General features: G+C 38.1%; 1 protein-coding gene across 8 annotated transcripts in view; it reads right to left on the bottom strand.

Annotated features, from left to right (window-relative positions):
* The window catches only part of MAPK10 (mitogen-activated protein kinase 10), a 175,547-nt gene extending 148,224 nt beyond the window's left edge, over positions 1 to 27,323 (bottom strand). For 6 of the 8 annotated variants that reach the window (XM_040583285.1, XM_040583244.1, XM_040583274.1 and 3 more), the window contains exons 1-2: positions 26,974 to 27,322; positions 22,249 to 22,366 (exon numbers count right to left, since the gene is read on the bottom strand). The gene's annotated coding sequence lies outside the window, so the exon portion shown is untranslated. Of the gene's footprint in view, positions 1 to 22,248; positions 22,367 to 26,783; positions 26,940 to 26,973 lie in introns of those variants that run through there. The other 2 variants (XM_040583226.1, XM_040583234.1) reach the window with 2 other exon arrangements.
* Between the last annotated feature and the right edge of the window lie 383 nt (positions 27,324 to 27,706).

The raw sequence follows: 27,706 nt of genomic DNA on the forward strand, positions 1-27,706 counted from the left end.
CTTATGCTCACTCTCAGGTTACCTGCCACATTTAAGAGTAATAACCTCCATGTCTGCTGAATAGGGTCAGTTTATTCCTTAAAACAGTAATTTTTCTGGATGTAGAAAAATGGATGGACAGAAAAAGACAGACCGACCACAAAGCCACAGGAACTGCCAACACTTCTACATTTTTTTCGTTTCTTTCAATTGGAAGCCAGGAAGACTAGTCAGATTGTCATCTAGGCCAGAAGATTTTTTCCAGAGCTTTTGAAATACAATTACAGCAACTCCACTGGGAATGTGGAAAGACCATACTAAGTGTTTGACAGGGCCTATGGAGAGTTACAGAACTGCAGATGTAAAAGGCTGATGCCCTGTACTGTCAGCAGTGATTAACTATTGCTAATTTTTGCTCTAATAACTCTTTACACAGGCAATGGTGAATTTATTGTTTTGTAACAGGCATGATAATTTTGCTACTCATCAGTAAGGAACATGTTATCTGAGCAAAAGCCAGGAAGGTTTCTGGAAAAAACAGGGAGCAGGTAGTGATACACCGTTTAATTTAGCAACTGTTGCCATGGAGATATCTTTTTTTACTGACTGCTGATGATTATCTCATGTTTGAAATGTGATTTATGCACATCCTACATGAGAGCAGAGAAGCATATTTATAGAGGAGTAAACCAAACCATGGTTATTCCAACATTGAAACGCAGTGTGCGCCATGTACTTTTCAGAAATACATGATTTGTCAAAACAGACTATTAATCATGCAAATATACTGGCCTCCTGCAGTATATAACCCAATTACCAGAGTAAAGCAGAAGCCCTTCCCAGATCTGAAAAACAGGAACAGGAAATGTAATGCAATTCCCATTTTCTTCCTTTTATCTTCTCACAGGAGAGGGACAGAACCACAGACACTAGCTGGTCCAACAGCTGCTACTGTTATGAATTTACAAATGCACAGGCTGCATGAAGACATATTCAGTCTACTGCTGCAGGATTTTTATCAGTTTTCTTCATATTGGCCTTTGTGACTGTAACTTGGTTTTAGAATCAACACTCCTCCACAAGCTTAAACACATTGTTTTATCTACTTTGTCCTGATACTTGCCTGCCAAGTCAATCCTCTCTTATTCCACACACTTTTCTATTGTCAATGACCCAGCTACACAAACAGAGAAACCACGGGGATAATACACTTATGCATGTTTGTGTATGTGCATGCAATGTCAAAAATTTAGTATCTCCATTCCTTCTGACAACCCCTTGAAATGGTAAATCCAGAAAGTAAGGTTTTCTTTACCACTTGCAATGAAAGACAATAATTGAAGCCAGCAAGGATGAAAACTAAATAGATGGTGGTGACTAGAGAGTAGCTTCAAATGTAGGAAAAAAAGTTTCTTACTGCAGACTGACAGACCAAAACACGGGCCTGCGAGGAAGTCCCAGCAGCCAAAAGAAAGGACCTGTCTGAGAAATTAGACCTAAATGGTACCTTCTGCTCAGAGCAACTTATGCTACCAATAGGCAGTATGAGTATCTAAGAATCAAGGAAATAAACACTCTATCTTTATACTTAAATATTGTTTGTTTACATTATTGCATACAGCTTGCAGTGCAAATCCCAAGTAGCCAGAGTAGGGAGATGTTCCCATTGCAAGGACGGACATGCATTTGTGCGCACCAGTAGGTATGAGTATCTCTTCTACCAATGAACTAGTCTAGATGTACTGTAATTTTGTATTTGCAGCTGAATTTCATGCTGAATACAAAGGTAGAGGAAGAATAGACTGAAAACTGCCACCCTGGTTGAGCAACAACTAGAACAATCACAATACATTACTGCTTGAACTAAGATGTCCACTGTTATCAGACGTATACAATATAGAAATATTTAAATTTATTCTTTCACAACATTTGTCTTTGCTATTATCTGTAAAGTAATCAAGAGGAAGCCTGATGCAGGAAAGCACACTAGTAGAGAGAAATTGCTTCAGGAAATAAAGGCACAGCCAGCTGCACAAAAGCAGCTTCAAGGTAAGGTAAGGAAGAACTGGACTAGTGAAAGTAAACACAGAACAAGAAGTCACACAAATTGAAAAGACTGTAATTGTACAGAGCCACCCATAATATGCTCAGTATTTGAAGTAGCAGTAAAAATGCAGAAAATTAAATGTCTGTTCTCCCAAAGAAATAGCCAAAAATTTAGCCATACAAGACCTACAAATTGTTTACTGAACTTAGATGCGATCAAGCTTTTCTTGTGTATAAGGTATCACAGATTACACAGCACAGTGGTTTCCCAACTACAAGTTAAGAGGACAAACAGACCGCAAGCCATTTGTAGATGCCACAACCCTCACACTGACAGAGGCACACCCTCTGTACGTGGAAAATCTCTGCACAAAAATACCCAAACTGCAGACATGCTCCCCCTAGGCAATGCAACCTATTAGCCAGGCTCCTTGTGTAAGCACTCCTGTGTATCAGGTCTCATTTCTTAACCTACAGGTGGGGAAGGAAATCTGCTAGTGAACTGGAAGACTAGAATTCAACTGTACTTTGTTCAGTATGAAAACAACATACCTATGCCTTTCAAGTTTGGTACTGCAGCTAAAATTCATCTATTAACCTACATTTGAAAAAAGTATCAAAGGTATTTAAAAAACACATGGATGTTGTGCTTGTAATATGTGGAGATCAAGGAAGAGTCGCTGGTGAAATCCTCCATTAGAAATTACAATCAACAACAAGGCCACTCTTCAGTTCACCCACACTTATATTTTAATATCAACTGGATAAATGTATAAAGTTTAAGCCAGCATGCATTATAAGCTTACTATAAACAAAGATGCACAATACCAAAAAAAAAAAAAAAGAGCTGATGAGACAATATCCAGAAATGCTGATGAAGTAAGAGTTCTTGAACAAACCAAATAAATACATCAATTGCTGAATCACCACCATCATATGTGGATGCAGAAATAGGTTCTTTGCAATGACAAATGTAGGGAGCTGTACGCACAGAGCTAGTAAGAGGAGGAACTCACAGCTGAAGCAAACAAGCCCACACTACAGGATGGTAGCCTGGCAAAAACTTAAGCTAGACATAGCAAGAATAGGATCCACCTCAATTTCAAATATCTTAACAAAGTTATCCCGAGACAGCACTCCTCAGTCCCCATACCAGATACTCAGTACAGCCCAATTGCTAAAAACATACTTAGTAATCCACAAAGATACTAACAAATCAGATAACATCTGAACATGTACTTTGAAAGGAGGGGGGGGAAGAAAGAAAAAAAAATGCATGTTTTTCCATCTACTTATTTTTGGCAATCAATCAGCTGACAAATTACTTTCGCTACTGAACACAGAAAAACCTGAAGGTGTTGCCAGCATATGTATAATAGCTGATGACATAAGAGCATCAATTCAGGCAGAGACTGAAGATAGAGATGGCAAAGGCCCAAGCAGAAAATTTTAAGGTCAATCCAGGTAAAATCTAGTTTGTGATGAATGCATTGGACACCTACTCTCATCTGAGAGAACCCAGCCAGTGAATTCAAAGCCAGTTCTAAATCTGAAACTGTAATGAGTGTTTCAGAAGATCCAGTTGCAGAATATGCCAGATGAAACCTATTTTGACAACTGTGGCAACTGCTACATGACAACAGCTTAGCAAAAGGAATAGCAGGACAAATACTTCTGACAGGAAAGCCAAGTCACCTTCTGTGTTCAAGCCTATGCCAACACACAATGACCACTGGTGCCCAGCACTGCAGTCGCAGCAAATTCAGACATCAGCAGAGTATCAGGGCAACATGAATGGGAAACACCTAACACTGCACTATGTGACATATACATAGAACATTTATTTAAAGAACAGCAGAAAAAACAACCAACATTTGCACCAGCAATTAGAACTGCCACCACCGTCTTTAGAGATCCACCTTACATTAAGAAGTGTCAGTAAACAAATTAACAAGTAGAAATGTGTTATGCATTCCAGCTTGACAGTACGACACATATGACAGCTTCACTCAGGCACTGCATGAAGAAACAGACTCAGAGGTTGTAAAGATTGAGCTCTACCAGTTAAGTGTTAATAATACCTGACACACATGGATGAGGATTAATCAGAAAGTTGTCAGGACTATTATAATAATGGCTGCTTGAAATGCTGTTCAGTGGGACGGATTCTAAAAATGAAAATACAATCACTTAGTAGTAAATTGCAGTACTATCTTTAAAATTAACCATGAATAGTCATTACAGGGCTTGGGGGATGGGGGTAGGACAGAGTATTTCACATGACCCAGATCCTGGCTGTAGATCTACACAGATGGAATTATAGCTGTCTGGTATCCAATAACGAGATCTCCGTTTCAGGCTTACGCCTTTTATCTCACTCTTCGTCTGTAAATATTGGGAAGCAATGACAGTTATAAAGTTCAGCAGCTTTAGCCAAAAAAAATGCTGGTATTGCTAGGGTTGAAGAAATGCATGATGTAAATACAACAGTGCATATGGAAGGTTGTCAAAGATATACACTGAAGGGCAAACTGTGATTTCTGCCTGTGGAAACTTCTTTTTTTTCCCCCTGTGTGGCAATTACCTTTTTCTGCATGCAAACCTAATTTAATAATGTTCTTAATGCTGTGCTTAGTTTTAAGTACCTGAATAGTCTGATTACTTAAAGTTAGACTTGTCAGGATGATTCAAGTTGCTTAAAATTAAGTACGCATACATTATCCTAGTAAATAGAGCTCTCTTTTTCAGTCCTGTGGGTAGTACTGGATCCAGAAATGCTGTTGACAGTAACAATAAAGCAGCCAGAAAGGAGAGAATGCAGCTGAATACTTTTTTCCATAACAAGAATTCAATAGTTGAGGATACCAATGTTTCTCAAATCAAAGTTAAAAAGTTAACTGTATTCTAATAAAGCAGATGAGTATCGGAAATTTTGAATTTCTTCCTTTCCCTCTGTGGTACCCTGATTACATTTTTTATCTTGCTTCGCTCACTTTGACGTTGTCTTATCAGTCCTCGTAGAGACAGACTAGAGTTATATCTAGTCTACTACTAACACTGACAATGCAGCAAAAAATATTATATTCTTTCGTATTAGAAAAAAAAATCTTCCTTATTGTAGTTGTCCACTCCTAAAAATGAACTGAGAGCACTATTTTATTTTCTTTCTCCTTTCACTGTAGTCAGGTACCATACACTGTCTCACTGCCCCTTTAACCTGTGAGTCAAATATTATATGCTTGAATGCAAGTTCTATTTAATTAATTTAGGGGCAAATACTGCTTAGATATGGTAAGTACTTGAAGTACTAATGTGCATGAAGGCTAAATAGTTGTCAAAAATACCTTATGTACTCACATCTAAATTACCTCTCAGGAAACTACAGATTTCTCAGTCAAAATGTTTTGCCTATAAATTGCTAGTGTTGAATTTACAATGCATATAGACAGATTTTTATATACTATACAACTACGCAGACGTTGTTATATGAGGAAAAGCCTTTTCAGCCATAGGGATGTAAGCTGTTGATCAATGTGAATGGTACCGATTTCTGTATTTGTGAATTCTGTACACACTACATAAATACTGTGATAACATTTGTCAAAAACATCAGTAAGCAACATCAGAGCAGAGTTTAAGGCAGAAGACATCAGCAGTCTCTGGCCACACCAAAACTCTCCCTCTCCCCAAGAGGTAGGCTTTTAATTTCCAGGTGGCTTCATCACTATTTATGATCTTTTGCTTCCAGGTTTTTTTCATTATTTTTTTCTTCTGAAGGAAGGAATGTTTTTCTATTCTTTGCTTCCTGCGGTATACCTTTTACTGAGGCATCTAATTATTTATCCTGTGTTTCCCGCTGTGGTGCAGGTTAGGATATATTTCTGGAAATGGCTGGTTATAGATGCTTCCTGTCAATTTAAGCCCAAAAAAAGTCCTCAAAAATGCAAGGTCAGCTTTTATTTAGTCCAGCAATTTTACTCTACTGGGGTTTTTTTATTCATTAAATGCATCTTGATGAGGTCCACCTACCTACTTCCCAATAGAAAGGCAAGTTTTCCCTACAAAAACATGCAACTGCTGTTAGCTTGCTTTGTTTTCCTGCTTACACCCCTCTCAGTGGCATATGCCTGGAGCACAGAAAAACATCATGGATAGGTTGTGTACAAAGTCTTTGCGCAGAAGAAACTGGAAATACTTTGAGCTGAGAGAACACAAAGTCCTTCAGATCCAGCTTGGGCTGGGCATTTTGTCAAGGGCTGGATCAAAGTGCTATATCCCAGCCAAGATTCAGGATCTTCCTGCCTGAACAGGTGAGCTGTGAAATAATAGATTGATCATGATGCTTTACTCAGCAAAAGTTCATGGATTCTTTTTATGGTTGTCTTAATCTCCACAGCTGCTGAGCACACAGAGAGACTTCTATCCTCCCAAAGGGTGATGCACTGCAGTTCTGCAGGCCTGTCTTGGGCCTTCACACAGCTGAAGTTCAAGGATCTACATTTATGTGCCAGAAAGGCACAAAAGCCCGTTCAGAAGAGAAACTACTATTTTTATGGAAAAATCTGAGCAGAAGACCTCAGAAAAAAGGTAGACCAACCAACCAAGTCCTTGTCTTTCTCCCTGCAAATCTCAGATACACACTTTCTGCCACAATGCATGTTATTTACACAAAGCTTTTTCATCTACATTAAGCATTATTGAGCTCCCTTTTTTTTTTCTTTTTTTTTTTCTGCTATTAAACCTTAATATTTAAGGATCTAGCCAGCGATCTGCACTTTAACACTGTGGTCCACACAGCTGAAGAAGTGTCCAGGAGCTGCCCTGTGCAATATTTGTCACATCAGAGCAGATCACTTACCCTCAATTATGCTTACCCAACTGTAAAATAAAGGCAATAACACTTATTTTTCAAAGTTGACATGAGGCTTATTAATGCTTTTAAAATGTTTTGTTATGCTTGAATGAAAAAGGAAATTATTGTAAGTTTAAGTGAAGCTTAATTATAAAACTGTTAACATAAACATATTAGAAAAATGAACTCTGAATCACAAGCCAGCAATTGGTCACTTACTCTTCAAACAGTACAAGATTATTTGATATGCATTTTGCTATCACTAATCCCCACTTTTCTAAACCCTACATTTCTTTTCCACATTGAAGCTAAGAAGAGGCAACATGCAATTTAAATTTAGTGTCTAATCAATCAGTACCCATTACGTTACTTGTTGACATGCCACCACTGGAATTTTGATTACAAAAAATAGCCCTCATACAAAACTATTCTGTTTGCTACATACTAATTTAAGCTACGCATGCAATTGCCACTGGCACAACTCCTAACCTGGAAAACAGGCTATTTTACCAAGATCAACTTCCCAAGTTACCAAGACAACTTAAAAGTTGTAGTAAGATTCTCTTATAATGTTATACAAAAACACTAGACGTCACAGCTCGTCCTTTAATCAAACAACAATATAAAATCCTTTAAGTGGTTTGCTTAGAAGACAACTTAGGACTTAAAAAAGTATATGATACTGAAGATAGTACAGTTTTTGTTAAGGAAAGAATTGGGCAAAATTAACTTGCTTTTACCTAGTGTATTTTTCCAAAACAAGTATTACTTCAAAATCCTTACTCCCAAATCTTCTTTAAATATGTTCTATGAGCTTAAGCAGTCACTTGTACAATGTATGCAAATAAAGACAGAACTCCAGGCTCATTTTCAGACAATAAACAGAAAGAAAAGTTAACTATCTCAGCCCATTCCCCTCTACCCCCCATCCACCCACATACTTGTACCTCAGAGACTCATCAGAAGAGGTAAAACCACCATAAAATCTGTTTAAATTAGGTACTGCTCACAAACCTTTTAAAAAGAGAGTAAGTATTTGACACTAAAACAATGTGTCTTTAAAAAGGCTCCTCTACAGTTCTATGTTCATGCTACTCCGTACCCAGAATTGGAATCTCTTTGTGATGGCAATGGTGGTTTTCAGGAACAGTCACAGGAAAAGAAAATAAACACTTCATGCTGGGGAGGAGTGTGGTGAGGCAGTGTGTGAAGCAACAAAAAACCAAAATTGATGTCCAGCAAAAGACCCATCTTGATATGAAGAGATGCATGAAAGGTGGTTGTCCAACATTAACCCAAATCAATTGCCTGTATAAGCAAATAGGATTTGAGCAAACTGAAGGAGATATTCATTCTTCACTGAATGCCAACAGGAATATTTCATCTAAATGAAATTTTGTAAGCTTAAAAATCAAGGCTTAAAAGGAAACACAGCTCTCTAGATTTAGAACAGCAGTAAGGAAACTGTCAGTAAAATCAAGACATTTGTCAGTCTTGGTCATGAGATGCAACAGCATTCAGGTGTGGTTGGAACTTCCCTGGAAGAAGACAACACACAGCAGATTGTCACCACTGTCCCCTCTGCAGTGTTCTTGGAGCATCATCTCACATGTCACCCTTAACACCCCTCCTCAACCACAAGATGGGAGAGGGTAAATGGAAAGATAAGAGTAAATCCACCAAAATGATTTGACAGAACAGCCCCGATACCTTCTACACAAAGGGAAAATAAGGTAAGTTGCAACAGTAAAGCATTAGTACTAACAAATCTCTGACAGACTAGAATATACATATAATGTCTGAGTTATAGCAGAGCGCTGCTGCAGAAGTAACCAGGAAAACTTGCAGTTAAGAACCAGAAAGTGCCTAGTTCTTTCTGCAGCTGTACCTTGTCTCCTTCCTCTGGCGGCATTCCAAAAGCAACTAATTCAGAGAGCCACAAGGTTATCCACTGGGTTGCTTGCTCTTCCTTCCTGAAATTTCCTTTAAGCGCTTTCACCACCTTCCAGACAACCTGGTTGAAGGCAAAGGCTTTGCTGGTTTCCAACTACCAACAGTGTCAGACACTTACAGTTTCCTACTCCAAACTTTATTAACCTATCAAAGTCATAATTTGAATGGGCATTTCAAATTCTGGTAACTAATTTTACTTGTTCCCTTGGCAGACTTCCCCATAGCACTGGCTTGTCCTACCAAACAATTTCAATGACAAAGGCTTAATATCACATTAGCAGGAGGCTTTTTCTGCCCTCTTACACAAACACCCTTTACATTGTCCTCCATGTTTCTAGACTGCTGGTTCTGCAAGCATAGCACGCTTGTCAGCTAGACTTATCGAATGTTTAACAAATAGTGACTGACTATGTGAAAGTCTCTTGAAAAAAAAAAAAAAAAAAAAAAAAAAAGCCAGCATGTCACATACAACATCAAAGCTATCATGCCCTGGACTCCAAGAACAATCGTGTCAAAGTTGCTGCCATTTGGCTTTGCTCTGCACGTTCTTCCCTTTCTCTTCTGCTTGTTTTTACTCTTGGGATAACATTACATTTCAATACCAAACATGGTACTTTGCAAACAAACAAACTATCATATGCAAGGACAAATCAATTCATTCACTGACTTAATTTTAAGTCTCACAGCCAGCTATGATTTACTACATATGCTATTTATTTAAAAAACCAAGACTGACAAGTCAATGCAAATAAGCAACACTGATGATGCACTGCGCTAGAGAATTAAGCTATAAAATTCTATAGCATGGAAAATAGTGCAAAATATCACAAGCACAGAGGCCAAGTTCTGTGTCCTGAGGAAATCACTTTGTGTTCCACAAATTTACTGCGTTTTATATGTCACAAAAAGAAATTAAAATAAATCTCTGCATAGCTTTTTTTTTTTTTAAACTCCCCATTATATGTGTTATGGGGAAACCATCATTAAAAGGCTGACTTATAAGATGTAAAAAAGTAACTGAGTATAAGGACTAAGTGCCAAAAAAGAACTTTCATACCAAAGCAACACCATTTCCTGATGGTAAATTTGATCAATTTAATGGCAGCATCTGTTCTTTTTGATAAGTAAGCAGATATATTTTGGGCCTCAGCCTAAGTGAAAGAAAATGCTTGCATCCCTTACTAAAGAGCAATATTTAACACGAACTCATAATACCAAAACTATAATGAAAATCTTATCATTCCGATGACTTACTAGCCTAACAGAAGCTTTAAGCCCAAATATTTCTTTTTACTATAGGAACAAAGTGATTCTAGACATGAACTTCACATTATCTGTCTGCAGTATTACTCGGTACTGAAGATGGAATAATGGCTTCGATCCCTCTTGACACCATTTTTTATTTTCATACATGGTAATAAAGACCAGAAGGTTTTATTAATGTACAACCATGAAATCTACCAGGAGATACACTAATATTTTTTACCATGAATATAAATCAAAATATTGAGATTTATGGCTGGTTATATATTCATTAAAACTCATGTAAACAATATCAGGTTGAGGTGTAATCAACATGAAAAATCTCTCCATGGGTTTAGGTGTAATGAACATTACAAAGCTCTTCATGTGCCATTAAGTGCAATGATGTAACAGATTATAAATCCAACATAACGTCACAGTGAAATAAAAGTCTTATTTTCCTTAAAACTCATTCTGCCCTTATCTTGCTATGTCTATCCCCATTCTGCCTCCATCTAGCTGCCTAGCCTGCTAGTTATCTTTACATATTCCTGTCCTTGGGAGCATTGATACACAGTCTTTCCAAACTACAGCTTGGTGCTACAACACAAAATTCCTGGCGGACAGAGACATTCCCTTTCACAGACAAACAGAAGGCATTCAAAGCACTGTCTCAGATATTTCTCAAGTTCCAGCTGAAGCTTTGCATTAGAACATAAGGACTGAAAATAAGTAACAACATAAATTTGAAGTGTCAAAAGCAAGTGCCTCATATGTCAAAAAAGACAAAAAAACCCCAAAACACAACAGGCAAAAGAAATCTGTCAAAACAAAGGTACACTTTTTTTTTTTGTCTGTTCTATCTCTTCACCAGTCAGAGACATGGTGCCCAGTGAACTGAAACAGTTACTGATTTCTGGACTGAACAGGAGCAAGACAATTTTGAGAATCTTCCAGAGATTATGCTATGCAATGAATTAAGGGTCTACTGACTGTATGAAGTAGCATCCTAGGCAAGGAAGCCCATTTCGTTTCCAGCACAGCTACTGAAGTGTCTTGTTACAACCAAGCTTTTCAAGGTACAGATACATCTCGAACCCGAATTTTAATCACAGAGGTGAATTTTCACGCTATTGTGTTTAAGAAGTCACTTAACTTTCTTTAAAGCTTTTAACATCACACTTACTTGTTACTTTGAGTTGCACTAGATACAAAATGAGCCTTTAGACCTAACCCAAAATTATGCTGTTGCTTTTTTGAGCATTCCACACGGTATTACTTTGAGCATCTGTTTCTGGAAATATGCACCAAACCTTTTCAAGGACAATTTCTAACACAGAACTGGCAAAGGATGAAACTAAAAAGCAACACATTCTGAAAGGAAAGGGCAGACACTGAAAAGGAACAGATGTGATGGATGCAAGACAGCAACAGAGAAGGTACAAGTTTTGTGGTAAGACACAGCAATAAGAATAATTTGATTCTGGAGCATGTTTTTATTTCAGAAGCAAGTTCTAAGGCAAAATATTGGTCATCCTGATGGCTGAAATAAAAAGGAAAGCTTCCTCCTCTTCACCTGCCCAAAGAACTCTGGATGGGCTCAAAAACAGAGTTCTGTTGACATCTGCAGAAAGCAGAGGAGAATAATTTAGGGAACTAGTGGAAAGGCCACATGTTCTCTGTTATGGGGTTCTGGTTTTTTTCTTCCTATCTCCAAAGTAAATTTGGAAGACATTTCTGTTTGAAAGAAGTATGTAAGTAAGCACAAAAAAGTTTATAGCTATAATAAGGTATGGAAGACTAAGACAATTATGCCTAGCATTTGTACTTCACCATTATGTAAGATATTAACTTTCACCTTTATCATGCAAAAAAGATTATCGTGGAAAAAAAGATGAAGGGCATGAGACAAAGTCCTTGTAAATGATGATGTAGCAGAATCCCTTCAGAAGATCCCTGCATGCAAGAGAACTGTGTTTGTGAAAATGACGTGTATTTTAATACAAGTTCTTAAATTGCAGACAAAGTCGGCAAAGCGGTAGCATTTATCTAGAACAGCAAGAAACGGAGTAGGTGGTGGAACAGAAGTAGCTCTCATCACAAGATCAGAAGAAGCTTCAATTGGGCTTTGTAACCCAGCAGGACAGGTAACAAAAACTTGAGGACTGATGACACCAAACTCTGTCTGAAGCATTACTGCAGAAGGGAATAAGCATGCAACTGCTAGGTCAGGTTGCTCAATGAAAACAACTGCTGTGAAATAGCATTAGCTCTACATCGGGAGTATTGGTTTGTACTCTGTTTTTCTTTTCATAGAATGGTTTGAGTTGGGAGGGACCTTTAAAGGTCATGTAGTCCAACTCCCTAGCAATGAGCAGGGACATCTTCAACTACATCAGGTTGCTCAAAGCCCTACCCAGCCTGACTTTGAATGTTTCCGGGATGGGGCACCTACCACCTCTCTGGGCAATGTGTTCCAGTGTTTCACTACCCTCATGTAAAAAAATTCTTCCTTATACCTAGTTTCAATCTACCTGCTTTTATTTTAAAACCATTACACCTTAGTCCTATCACTACAGGCCCTATTAAAAAGTCTGTCCCCATCTTTCTTATAAGCCTCCTTTAATTATTGAAAGGATGCATTAAAGTCTCCCTAGAGCCTTCTCCAGGCTAAACAATCCCAACCCTCTCAGTCTTTCCTGATAGAAGTGTTCCATCCCTCTGATCTTTTTTGTGGCCCTCCTCTGGATCTGCTCCAACAGGTCCATGTCTTTCCTGTGCTGAGGACTCCAGAGCTGGATGCAGTACTCCAGATCGGTCTCACTATAGCAGAGTGGACTTGCTAATTAAACTGATTTATGCTTACAGATGATCAAAATTAGCTCACTGAGAACTAGAAAGTTTCTCTGCAATACTTTCAGGTCTGCAATCAGAGGTCAAACTTATTTTAGTGATCACCACTTACATCCCAATTTGGACTTCACTACTGACAGTCAAATCCTGACAGACAGTTTAAGATTTTTTTTTTCTTTACTATTAATAAATAAATCATTATCATATATGATGGGCTACTGCTTGATTTACGTACCCTGGGGTCTCTAAGTAGCAATTGTATGTATAATATTTTTTGTCATTTTAAAACTTGCTACTATTGCCTTCACCTTGTTAAAGGCGCACCTGCCTTCACCAGTGGGTCCTGTTCTCTCCTGCCACAATTCAACATTGCTGCTTTAAAAACACCCCAACAATTCCAGCTTGAACCAGCTCAAAAAGTCTGCTTTGATCTATTCTGTATTCTCTTACCAGTTGTGTAAGACAGAGCTCACACAAATTAATCGTTAGTCCAAAAGTACTCGTCCAGTGGGGAAAAAAAAAACAAACAGTGACACTTGCACAAGGATTAGCAATTCAAGTGCATTTGACATACCCTGAAATCTTGGGTATCATGACTCAGCTATAATTTTCAAGGCTACTAACGCCTAAATTGATAATAGCTCTCTTCTTTGCAGTTCTCTCCAGTTACTGAAACTCTGAAGCCATGAAGAAAAGCATCTGGTCCTGTACACTAGCTAGACCCTGAACAAAAGCTGCAGCATAGATACTTCAGATAACAGCTATCACTGACCATTACACTGGACAGTATGAGATGTTCCTCACTACTGCAAAAGGGACTTGAGAAAGAGAAAGGAGAGGGATGTATACTTTTATTTTCTTTTCATTAACACCACCAGAATCTGTTGTCAAAAAGTTTATGTTCCTGATATGATTCAAAATTTGAACCAAGTTTTAATTCTACTTCCATTCATTGACAAAAAGAACAAAAACCTAAAGAGAGTAGCCTGATAGCCTCAGAATGATAAAAATAGACTGCACAGCACAGGGGATACATAAAGATTGACTTTGTATATACTGTTTCCATGATCCCACCAAGCTCTGCTTCGCTGGTTAATTGGTATGGACTACCTAGAGCCCAGATCATTCAGATGAATAAACTCTTGAGCCAACTAGCCAAGTCCATACCAAGTTTCAGGTAGAAAAAGATTTGAGAAAATGTGTGTGCATCTAAACTGACTGTGGGAGATGCAACCCAGGGCAAATTCTCCAACTACACACCTTCAAATACAATAAAATGTGTCAGAAAGCTTCCTTATATGTAAGAACTATATTTCATATTATAATTTAAACACTTGATAGCTATTTGGAGGGATCTTGACAATTACTTTCTAAAATTAAGTAAGTAGTACTTCCCAGGTCACATTCTATCTGGTAAGGATGCTGGGCAGTTGATCCATGCATAACTGCGTTTCCAACAAAATTTGCTGTAACATATATCCTACCACTGCTGGCACCAAAATTTTTTTCTGTGATTTTCCTATTGGTTTGTTTCCTGGAGCCCACCTTAGGTTTTTGCGCGCTTTTGGATTCCACAGGAAACCTTAACAGTAAGACCCAAAGGTAGCCTACAAGCTCACAACGTACAATCAAACAGCCTCTGAGTCTGAACATCTCACTCAATGTTTCTGAGTACTTTGGGTTTGACAAAACTACTTCATATATGACAGTTTCAGCCACATGTAATGTTGAGAGCTAGAGAATTTTTTTCCACATTGATGAGATATATATAAGAGTTCAGAAATGAAGGTTGGGTGAAGTGGAAGAAAAGTCTGTAGTCTAGAAACTCAGTCTCCATCTAATCAGAGAAGAAATTTTCTGCAACAAACCTAGTGCTACTTAAACAACATTAAATTAAACCTACAGAATGCAAATCTTAACTGCTGTAAATCACCCCATTTGTACTGCAATCAATGTAATTATGTAGAGGATGTGAGCCTACGCATGTAAGCTCAACTAACAATTGCCACAGCTACCTAAAAATGCCAAAACCAAGCAGATATCCTTGATTTTATTTTTTTCAAGTCCCCAAAAGAAAAGCAGAGAATTGCACTACAGGTTTGTTAGATTGAAGAGTATACCCCACCTTGAATAACTGTTTTTATCATTCCCATTTGTACAAACACATAGGTATTTTTTTGACATTCTTCTGTCATGAAAGTCATCCACCAGATTCTCTTCACACAGCTTGACAGATAATAAAATTAATTTTAAGTACAACAGCAAATCAAGCATTCATGATGCCATAAAAACATCTATCTACATATTGATAACTGAAATCAAACAGAAAATTAATGCAGGCATTTAAGCAGCATTGTGATTCACAATTAAATCATGCAGACCTTTTTCAGGAAAGCTCAGAGAGGATCTTTTGGTTATTTTTGTTTCAAGAAAATCAGCATCAAAATATATTTTTATTTTTTGCGTGCCCCCCCCCCCCCCCCCCCCCCCCCCCCCCGCTTTTTATTTATTTAATGTTCCTATTTAAGGATAGGAGCCAATCTTTAAACTATCTCTGAATTTTCTGAGGTAAATTATATAGACAGTATTTGGACTAGGCATGAATTAGTGAAGTTAAAGGTAAAAACCTGCCAACAACAGTAACCACTTAGGTTCAGAGAAAAGTAATTGCTTTGAGAGTACAGGGACAGAAACATTTGGATACCATTATAGGTCATTATGTCATCTGGTTCTGATGTGCAACCAAGTCAAACCTTCACATCCACTCTCTGAGACACAGGGTAATTAATTCTTCCCTGCTTTCTCTTGTGTGCTCTGTTTCAATCCTAACAGCTTACAAGGCAAGAAAACCCTCCCATCCTTCTCCCCTCTCATGCAGTGTTGGAAGGCCAGAACAGAGAGCACTGACATCGGCTCAGCCCACCCTATGCACTACTCAAGGAAAGCAACCCTACTAGCTGAATACCTAACTGGAGTTACAGCCAGAAACAAAAGCATTAAGGGAGCAGATTAGGAAGTCTCTGTATCATATTCTGCACGGATCTTGATGAACTAGCTTGGGATAGTACCCATGTTAACACAAAGCTACATACATGATAAATTATTTCAGAGTCTGCTGTATAAACATTACCTTTAGCAATGATTTCATATCTGCTATGAATCAAAACTTCTTATCAGGATGCTATAATGTCTTCATAGTACCTTCAAAACCCCTGCAGTCTTACAGTGGGTTCACACGAGAAATTTTTATTTTTCTGGGATAAGATTACTATCTACACCTGACAAGCTGCACTTGTAATGCAGCCAGAACTTGTTCTTCATATTAAGCACCTAGAAAAGAGTTCATAAAACACAAATTGGGCAGAAAATGTTGAATTACCAAACAAATTTTTTAACACAAAGAAACAACTTCTGTCTCAGAAAAAATCAGCCTTCTGGAATACAAAAGGACACATTAATAATTGCTTATCTTGTTCTCACTTTCCTTCACCAAATATTTAGCTAATGGCTACTGAGGACAGAAGCCTTTGCTAGATGGATTCTTCCTGTGAGACTACTGGCTATTGTTAGATTCTTATTTTTCTTTGAAGAGATAAAATTGTAAGCCTGAAGAATTCTGATTCTTATAAAACAAAGCCAAAGCTATTCAAAATCCAGCAGCTCAAGAATGCCTATTTAATAATTACATCTCCTCAAAGTCATCACAAGTGAATTGCTCTTAGTAATTTTGTAGGAATTTAGAGCATATTAAGAATGCACGAGTACTGCACCATGTCTGCAAAGTTCACTCTCTTCTTGCCAACCTGCTACCGGACAGCAGTCTGCATCCAACACAACAAGGATACTTCACGTGCTGTAGATGAGGTTGTGGATGTACGATGAGTTTAAATAACCTCTGGATAACCTCACCCTTCTGGATAGTCCTCCATCATGCATGTGTGCCTTTGATCCCTCACTAGTCTGCAACACTCCATCCCAACATACAGTAGTTGAGAGAAGGTTCATGACATTAGCATCATACTTGCTGCATTGCATCGATAATCCTGTACATCTCTCTTTTACTTTTTACTCTTTTTTTTTTTTTTTTTAATAGTTGCCCCAAAAGCTTAAAGCAGCTAACCTGAAGTACAGCGGTTAGCATACTGGTGGCTTCAGGCAGCTTGACCTAAGCCTTAGTGCAGTGAGCATGAATGTGCTAGCTGATGCTGCACAGTACTGCAGATGCTTCTCTCTACAAGAGCTATGCTCTTCACTTGCAGTCAATGCTACCCATTCTTCCTGATACACACAACAGCTGAGGGAAGGTGAGCAGAGGAAAAGCTGATGGTATTACACAGTATGTTCAAGTTTCTGCTCCTGTTGACAGATTGCAATAAGAAAAAGCTCTTTTGCTAAGAACAGTAGACACAGAAATAGGCACAGAGTCAACACACCATACTGACTAGTCTAGAAGAGGAAGCAGGCAAAATATTTCCCCCTGTGGTTAGAAAATACTTCCCACCACTTTATATAATATGGGTTCATATGCCATACCCATTAACATAGCTGAATTTACTGCTGTCTTGGTCTCCTTTCCACCCTTCTGCTGGCACCATTCTCTGTGTTTTTTATTATTGATTTGGCATTTCCACTTATTCTTCTGCAGGCTATTTGAATTATTTTAATACAACTCATAAGGATCACAGTGAAAAACTGCTCAAAGGTTCAGAAGATATTTGTCTGACATTCTACTCCCATATTCCACAGCAATAGTCCTGGATATTTTCCAAAAGGTTGAGGGGGAGCCTGCCAAATACTGAACTAGCCTGCCAGGTTGCACAGAGTCATTTTTTCCATCAGCAACTCAAAAAACATAGCAGGCACACAAATGTTTTGTGTGATATGTTCACAGGTCACACCTGGCACAGGGAAGTAAAGTAAGTTCACTCCTTTTCAATAAGCACAGACTGACATATGGCAGAATAAAAGCATTTCATTTTGTATTTCAAAGTGAAATTAAAACAACTAGAGATCCCCAAAGACAGGCATCTGCACTTGAGTTTTTTAGAAGAATTTCATTTTTACTTTTTAAATGTGCAAATACCTTGGCTTTTCCTAGGCCAATCCAGGCAACTGGAGGCACACAGACACAGATACAGAACAGAAGTATGTCCGTGTCTTTACAAGCATTTAGAAAGACAGCAAATCTTCACTTTCCAACTAACTGTAAAAATAATTTTTTAAGACTATCAGTCCCAGAAGTCTAAGAACCATGTTATATGCCCCCAGAATTCTAAGATACCACTACAGAATCATCTTGGTGGGAGGGTTATACATTTTTGAAGCCTCAAGCATTCATATACTTAAGCTTTATTTTGGTGTTGTTTTGTTTTTTGGGTTTTTTTTCCAGGAATAAGGATGAAAACCCTAATTATTATTAAAAAAAAAAAAGCTCATAGTTTCTCATATGTATGTGACACAGCCTAGGGCATTAAAAACCCCAAATACTGCAAGAGGTGACAATGCTGCATTTCAGTATCATTTAATTAAAATACTAATCTTACAGGCTGCAGGGATCAGTAAAGACAAACCAAAGATGGAGGGAAAAGGGATATGAATCAGAATGAGAAATAACAGGGGAAAATAAAATGCTATCTGTGCTTAAAAGGGAGTGAAAAAATCCTACAAAACAATATCCTGAGGAGACAAAAAAACCCCAAATCAACAAACCCAACCACAAACCAAAACCAAATAAAGGAAAAAGAATCAACAACAAGAGTCAGGAAAATTCCCTTATATGGGTATTTCCAGTAAAGTTTATTAAAATAAAAGGTGATGAAGTGGTTCCACTGAAAAGTCGGTAATTCAAAGTGAATATCTCAGCACTTTCTGGAAAAAAAAAACATCCATCCTCCTTGAAGAGCAGGGAAGGTGAACAGTTAAAGCATTGACAATTACAGGTCACTTCTGGAAAACCTTTGTATGAAGTTGATCACATGACAAATAGCTTTTAAAAATATGCTAAGGCAACAATTCTCAAATGGGAAAAATGTTGCTCATTACATCACCACCATCAATAAGAGATAACAAATTTTTACATTTATCATATGCAGAAAATTTAATATAAATAGGCTTTTTCTATCAGAGAAGCAGAACACAGGTTTCTCAGAGAAAATGTGCTCTGAGCTCCTCTGATACAAGTCTGGTGTAACCATATTAAACTCACTAGAGCTATTTTACATTTACTTGGCTAGATGGAGTTTAGAATTTCTCTGTGCACTTAGCATTTACACAGGGAAGAACATAAGAGAAGCCAACACAATGTTTCATAAAAACATGCAACTTTGGTTGCAAAATACCAAGCTAAGACTTTGTGAAAAACAAACATTTGAGGAGCTTTCTATAAAAACGTTTTTTTTAAAAAAAATTACTTTATCCCCCACTTGTTCATCTGCATAGATATATTAAAGCCTCTCACATGATTTCTACCAAAGTTATAACTCAGCTTTACAAAACTCCCATCACCCATAGCACTAACCTTATTTTCATGTTAAACAAAACTGCCTAAGTTTTTTCATTACCTGCTCTTTTTTGTGACGAATACTGCTAAGTATTTTTGTTCTCCAAATGATACTTTTCCTGACCATTTTTAAAAGCTGCTTGACAGTTAATTTAACTGTGATGGTTAGATGCTAGTGCTAGATGCTTTTAGACCTGGTTTCTGATTTCACATACAAGTTCCACAGTTATAAAGCTTGCATTTTCGTAAAAGAAATGGTTGGATGCAAAATACAGTTGTGCATTCAAAGTGATTTGTATGCCTTAATGATCAATATTAACTGGAGAGAACCTCCACAGAAAGCGTAAGCATTTGCACATCAAGGCCCCAGATTTCCAATTGTATTTGCTTCATGCATGTGTACAGGATTGTATCCCTAATTCATACACATAAAATACTTAAAATACATGCTAAAGGATTGTATTATATGCTGAAGACACCTACAGACATATTCTGTGGAGCTTTAGCTTCAGAACAAGACCTTGAACTCTCTAGTTTCTGTTTAAAACGTTTAACTATTTTTGTCTATTAAAATTATGTCAGCTGGGAGGAAAACTTCTCAAGCAGCTCCCTACCAATGACATCTCTGAGTTCTTCTGATTCGTATCATATGCCATTTCTGAAAACCCGCAGTTTATTTGTACTGATTACCTATCACAGAATCTAAATTGGGAAGAACAAAGCTGGATGACATAGCTTAGATGTGCACTGAACTCAGAGAGAAAGTACACTGAATAGAGCCATTGGTAAATGCTTCAGATACCACACAGCAATATCAATAGTTACAACATTAAGACAAAGACTTCCTGGTGACCTGAAGAAGAAATGATCAAGTCACACTGCTTGTAGACAGCATTGCATATACTACTAAATGTAAAATTGCTGAGAGTGGGAATTATCATCACCCAGCTTCTTCAAAAAGATGTTTCTACATATGCAGCAATTTTTAAAATGTTAATGGAGAGAGGAACTGAACTGCCATGAGTATGGGCTAATTGTATTAACATGTGCACAATACCACTGTAGCTACTGTTCATTATGGACATGTTAAACAAAATCCCTTATTTGCACAACCCTACCAATTACTATAAATCATATATACTTTGCTGTGGCCAGTTTATTTAAAACTCTCATTATCTCCAAACAGCAGGTTATCTATATGGTCCTAAACACAGAAATTTAAAAATAAATAAATAAATGGTTGTATGGTTTTGAGCTTCATCATGGATTCAAAATTCACCCAAACTGATTCATATAAGAAAGGTTAAGTGTCACAGTTTTTATAGCCCACATATTAAACCAAGAAGAAGGCTAGCCTGCTAAGAAGAATTGCCTTAGGACAAATGCAATAGGCCTTAAAAACCATAAGTTAAAAATAGTAGTAATATAGGGTGGTTGTAAGTTCTACATAAATGTTTTGCTTCCATTGGATGTCTACAAGTCAAGGACATGAGCACCCAGACTGGGACTCCTCATGGCACAAATCACTATACAAGTCCAATGTATGGTTTCTCCCACAGGGAAACCCCTTCGGCTTCAACAGAACAGATTCTTTCAATAGACTAGTAGGCTCTGCTACTTTCTCTCTTACTTCACTCCAGAGCAGAGTCAATTTGATTTAACTGACACCTGTTACATTTTTTTTTCAGCAGCTCTATCAATGATGAAAATGACATGCCATCAGAGCACTCATTTCATTACTAATGTATTAGCCACGTACCACTACTACCCACCAGTCAGTACGTACTATGTGTTTCCACCTCTGACTGAACTGCAGTTTACAACAAGTTCTAACCCCTAACAAGACAGCAGAATTTTTTTAGTGACTTGGACCTACGCTTTATTTGTGTAATAAGACCAGGAATAACATTTGATGCTGGCTATTGTTAAAGGCCAAATCACACAAGATCTGCTTGAAGTCTACAGATCAGTTTGGATCTGTGGCTTCCTTTTAAAGCTGCTGGCTTTCAGTTTATGCTGGTTATGGTGAGTGCAGCTGACAAACATCTAGCTAGCAATAGGGGCGGGGGGAAATGAAGATAAGCTTGTTTTGAACAGAAAATTGGTTACCTTCAAGTGTTACAAGGTTGCACAATAATCCCTTTGTGATTACATGAGACACCTAAGAACAACTCCTCATCTCCCAAAGGTATATCAAAGCCATCTTACAGGAATTATCAGGATCAAAATTACTTATTATGCATGAAATATGCATTGAAATTAAGGGCAGACTCCCAGATATTTAAAGCCACAGAGTACTTTTAAAAAGGCTATTTGCTTTCCATCATTACTCTCACAATTTATTTTCCTGTCCAAGGATAAAGAATATATGCAAAAAAATTCTGTCAGTATTCCTTAGTCTTCAGTCATCTCAAAGAGAAATTAGAAAACCCTTCCTCTCACCCACCCCAAATCAAAGTGATGCAAAACCTTAATTACAAAACTTGGTGTAAAATAGTGGCTATATCAAACCCGGAACACTGCAGATACAGGATTTATTTTTTTTTAATTACTTTGCTGTCTTCACACTTACAGCAAAACCATACTCCTAATGCACTCTATGCGATAACTACATGTTCAATGCAGAAATGATACACTTGAAAAAGGTTTTTGAAAGAAGACAGCATTATGCTCATGTGTATTAAAAATTACTGGAAGTTTTAATGTTGGTTGTCTGTCCCCGTCCCCCTGTCCCCCCAAATAAAAATTAGCATGCACTTTGGCATTAAGCACTACTTTGTTTGCTAAGGAGTAAGATTTAATAAATAATGCATTGTTGACTCACCACAGCATGTGCTATGTCTCATCTATAGGGAATGGTTCAAAGGCATCAACTTCATGCATGGGTTGCCATAGCTGATATTTGGCTGGCCTGCTGCTGGTACAAGTTTCTAACACTAGCCCTAAGCACACACAAAAAAAGAGAAAGAAATATTTAGGGTTTATTTTTCAAGTCTGATAGACACAGAAAAAGCTCAGAAAACTAAGCTAACCTGGAATGTCAATATTTGCACATCATGTAACAAAGACTTAAGATTTTCCTCTGATAATACCGTAAAGCATCCAGTTACAGACAGAATGCATACCATAAATTTCCCCTTCTTCCATGCAAAGAAAAAAGGCTAGAGATAGGTAATAATGCATAATGAAGAGTTGTTTAAATGGGAGAGAGGTGTCATGGTTATTTTCCCAAAGAAATAAAGAAGGAAAAAAAAAGAAAAAAGATAAAAATTAAGGTAGGCAAACACTAGTGCTCAAGAGCTCATATTCAAGACTGTTCAAATTTCAACTGATGGCACTAAAAATCATAAACTGTTCTTAAATAATTATTTTTGTTTCTATCCTATCTTTCTCAGGTTGGATCTTCAAATTTCTCTTTAGAATAAGGAAAAGCAGAAACTTTCACTATAACAAGTTATGATTTGTAGTTATCTGTTACCAATGCTTGGGGATTAAAATTAAATTTGACTGGTGACATTATGAACAGCTTTAAAACTGTGCAATATGGATACATACAGGCATAAGAAAAGGCCTGTGAATTACTATTACTGTTTATCAAATTAGCATCCTCTTAAAATCAAACAATAAAACACATAACAAAATATGGTCAACAGAGAAAGTGCTTGCAGGTGAGAAACTTACAGACAACCTGCAGAAATGTGGCAAAAAGCAAATGCTGCAGCATTAAGACAGTGAATGACAGGAGGAACAATCAAGCATGCACCACTCTGGTCTAATCACTGAACAAAATCAGGTGACCAACAGGAAGGTTTGGGCAACATTTTCTTACCACTGTTTAACAACATGTTCACAAATACCTCAGAAGAACTAAAGCTTTCTACTAAGAATAGAAGATTAAAAATCCTTATGAGAAAACAACGGCTTAATCAGAGAGGGCCCACTACACTTCACTGAACTGGTACAAGAGTTGCACATACTCAAGCTCCCTGAAATTCCACTTCAAACTGTGGTTCCTAATTTCCTGACCTCTTAGTGTAGAATCCTGGTGAAGCAGCTATTGACTTGGCTGGAAGGCTCTTCTGGTCCTCCAACTTTTACTGGTTATTGCAACGTAAAAAGCTGACAGCAGTCCTGGGAGACTAAAACATCCAAAATTTCTCATGTCACTACTGTGATGAGAGCAAGGGTCTGCACTCATCATCATCCTCCTCTTTGCCTTGGATAGGAGAAAAACATGGAAGCCTAAAAATACAACAACTGCTTTTTCTTTTTCTTGCTGTAACAAGGGCTCTGACTCTGTCCTATGCTCCAGGCATGGTCAGGGATATCTGAAGATACACAGAAGCTAATGACTCCACACCCCTTCTGTAGAGATGAAGCTGAGAACATTCTGCTGCCACTAGTGAGTTCATGTGCCAAATCTCTTACTAAAAATCTCACTACATAACAAACAAGACTGTAAAGTATCAGGATTTTAATTTCTTATCCTTTGCTTCTAACAACTAGGCAAGACTGATTCTAAAGCTTGCTAACAAGTCTACAGCTATCAGGCTAAAACACAGTACAGCAACTCAAGTAAAGTTGTGTACCTTTTGCAAATGGTGGACAGGGGACCACTAAATTCCATCCCATCCCCTGTAATGCTTTTGATTTATAATTTAATCTCACTATCACAGCCCAAGAGAAAGGAAACAGCCCAAACACCTAATATTTCACACTTCCAGTTTCAGACCCATCCGTTTTAGATAGTTACTTAAGTACAAGAGATTTTTTCTGTGAAAGACTGTTTTTCGTATGTTTGTCTCCACAGAGGGTGCTGCAAGAAAGAAAGAACTCACAGCAAATGCAGCATTCTCTACTTTAACTAGTGCCCTTTTATGAGGGTTAATTTTTCTTGCACATGGCCTTCAAAATCATAAGCATGCAAGAATCATAGAAAAGGGTAGCAGAATATGAGCATTGGAAACGTTGGAATTGGAAAGGTTATACGCATATTCAGTACTACGGATCAATGAAGTCTCTCTCCTTTTTGCCTGATGACATAACAGCACAGCAGCTGTGGTAATACAGCAATCACTAGGCTTTTAGGTCATCAACTCTAGTACTGCTAGAAGCTCAAAATGTAACCAGTGAAATGTGAGGTATAGAATGCCTGCCATTCAAAAAAATAAATAAATGACTTTGTTTTGAAAATTTATCAACAAGCTGGCAATACTTTCTGTTATTTAAGAATCGTCCAAAGAACTGGGTAGCTTCTACTGAACAACACTTTAAGAGGTAATCAATTTTAAAGCTAGGGACGTTCCTCTAAAGACAGCTTTTCTGCCTTCCAAAATTTAATAAAACTATGGTGTCGTCTGCAAAAGCAATACTAAAACCCCTCCTTCTTTGGGCCTGCTCTAGCTCTCCCTTAAATTGCATGAGTTTTGCAACAGACTGCAAACTACAAGTGAGCTTCTGACATTCTCCAATACCACATCAGGGAAATTTCATAGCTCTCCCTTTGCTTTCACAAGCAAAGTACTGTAACACCACTGGAAGGTATTTTGTCTTATAATTATTGATCCAGTACTATTAAATCTCTAAATAATGGCTGCAAACCTGCCAACCACTGACAGCGGGGCAGGGGGGAACCTACAAAAAACCCACTCACCCCTAAGGCCTGCTCATAAAAAGCCCTTTCAGTGTGCACACATATTTCTAATGATGAGAGGGACATTTTCTAATACTGAGCAGGCAGCTGAAGGCAACTTATTTTTCATGTTAAGTGATTTTTGCCCTTATCCTATTTAGGGACATCCCTATAATCCCAAGACACCTCAACAAAATCATAATTACAGCAGGACCCCAACAAATTATGTGTACTCTGAAACAGCAGGAGAGAGCAATGCACAAGAGTGCAGTTTACTGAGAGCCACGAAGAAAGAATATTGTTTAATGGCTAAGGTCAAATCACCCTTGTCATTCACATCTGTGTCCAGTAAGAGAAAGTCAGTAAGTTGCGCCAATTGAAAAGTTACTTCTACGCCACCTTTCCTAGCAGGAAGAGTAAGCACACAGCAGAAGCACCATGGAAGAAAATACTACTGTAGAGTGTTCCTGGCTAGTGACTACAGAGCAATGTTCTGAAAGAGGGTTAAAATACCAGAGGTTTTGTGCACTCCACTTTCCTCAAAGCACAGGAACAAAAGATAGCTTACATGTGGGCAAAGACAAACAGCCCTGTACAGTACCAACACCATCCTGTTCTGTCCTAACCTTTCTCTTTTTCTGAAGCTGCCCTTGCATGACAAGCTCTGTGTCCTCCAGCAAGCTGATTTCAGACTTCTGATCATTTACAGTACGCTTATTTGCATTTTCCTCCTAAAAAAAAAAAATTCTACTCTATGCCATCATTTTTTTCAAAATCTGTATTTTCATATAGTGTTGGTTTGTCTTCAAACAAATCTCTAGCAAAACTCACAGTGAACATATGAGAGAAGGGGAAGGCTGCATTGAGGGTATCATGAAGCTATGCAGCAAAAAGAGCCCACGTAAACAAGCTTACAATCACTCAGTACACAAATGGTGCGAAACATGCCCATCGTGGCTCACCGGAAGCACCGCCTGCTTATTAAACAATGCTGTAACACTTAATTATCCAAGTCAAATTTGTGTGATTTCTAATAAGGCCTCTCTGCAGTAAAAAACAAAAACAACATCTCTTCCTGTAGCAATAGCTTTTTGCCAGAGGATTTCCCTGCAAAGCAACATTCATTTCACTGCAGTATCTACAGATTGTTAATTCTCTTTGCAAAATAACTGGCCTGTAGCACACTGTAAACACTTCTAAAAGCTCTCAGTGGTTCTGTAAGACTCAATGGGCTGCACTGTTCACTTGCATCTGAGAGTAATGAAGAAGAGTGATGATTACCTTAAAAGACCACTTTCTTAAAAACAACCCCCATATCCAACAAGGTTTGTCAAACACTTCTCCACACACACACACTTTTTCTTTTTTTTTTTCTTGCATTCAACCACTTTGCAAAAGGCCAAGACTTCTGTTCTCTAGATCTTCTAATTGCTTATCATTATCCTGTTTTTTTAAAAAAAATTGTTTGTGAATTCAAATTTTATACGGCTCTTTATGGACTATATAACTCACACAATGCACTCATTCCTACTGAATTGCAAGGCAAGACACCTCCTTCCCCCATAAGCCCCCAAGCAGCGTTAGAGGTGATGAGGCTGAGTAAAACACTACTGTTTACATGAGCCAGCTGGTAAAGCACTATCACACTCCTGTCCATGATGTGCCTCTGCACTGCTCTCACAACCACCAGTCACCTAAATCACCCAAAGAGAAAAGCTCATACGCACCTGAACACAGGAAAATGATGGTTCTCTGGCCACAAAATATACAGCTGCAGCCTTCTTGCTTCGGTTAGCAGTTTACTTCATTAGCCTGTCTCTCTCTCCCTCTCCCCCATTTTTTTTAAACAGCAATCAATATTCATCACCCCACCCTGCAAAAGCAGTTAGTCATAGAATATTAGCATCAACCACCTACCATTCCGTGCTTGCGAGCTATTCTCCTTGTCCAGAAACCTTTCCCCCAAACTGCGACTTTAGGTGGTATTTTTAAATCACATTCCAAACAGTGCCGAGGAAAAGATGGGCTATTTATAATAATAATAAAAAACAAAAAGATGGGTAGTTGGATTAAAGGTAAATCACTGTTTTCCTTTAAAGAACTAAATAAAAGCCTGGGGGACAGGGTAGAGCAGAACAGAAAAGGGGAGGCAAAATGTCTGATAATAATGAAATAAAAAGGGGGGGGAAAGAGTGGCTTGCTGAATCACGCTCTTTCACTGCCTGGAAACCATTGTGCAGCGTGATGCTGGCTGTACCATTGTGGAACCTACCAGAGGAGACAGGCAGAGAGCTTGGGGAATGGGGCTGCTATGGCAACTGAAAGGAGCACACATGACGTCAAAGCACACAGAGGTCTCGCAGGGGGAGGGAGAGAAAAGTCTAATCTGCAGCCACAGCTACGGTACGCCCTGGTGAATCAGGGGACAGAGCAGACTGCAAAGGGAAGCTGAATAGTCTTCTGTAGCACTTACCAGCAGCGGCAGCTCGGGCATCTGCAGCATCGGGGAGCTAGTCAGCAGAGAGAGGCGATAGTAACAGCAGTGTAGATCTGCTCTTTTGTTTGCAGTAGCTGATATACAAAGGCATAAAATGCCCATCGCCCTAGAAATCATGCAAATATTTGAAATTAATTTAAGTTTCCTGCTTGG

This window comes from Falco naumanni, chromosome 1, assembly GCF_017639655.2.
Source record: "Falco naumanni isolate bFalNau1 chromosome 1, bFalNau1.pat, whole genome shotgun sequence".
Classification (NCBI taxonomy): Eukaryota; Metazoa; Chordata; class Aves; order Falconiformes; family Falconidae; genus Falco; species Falco naumanni.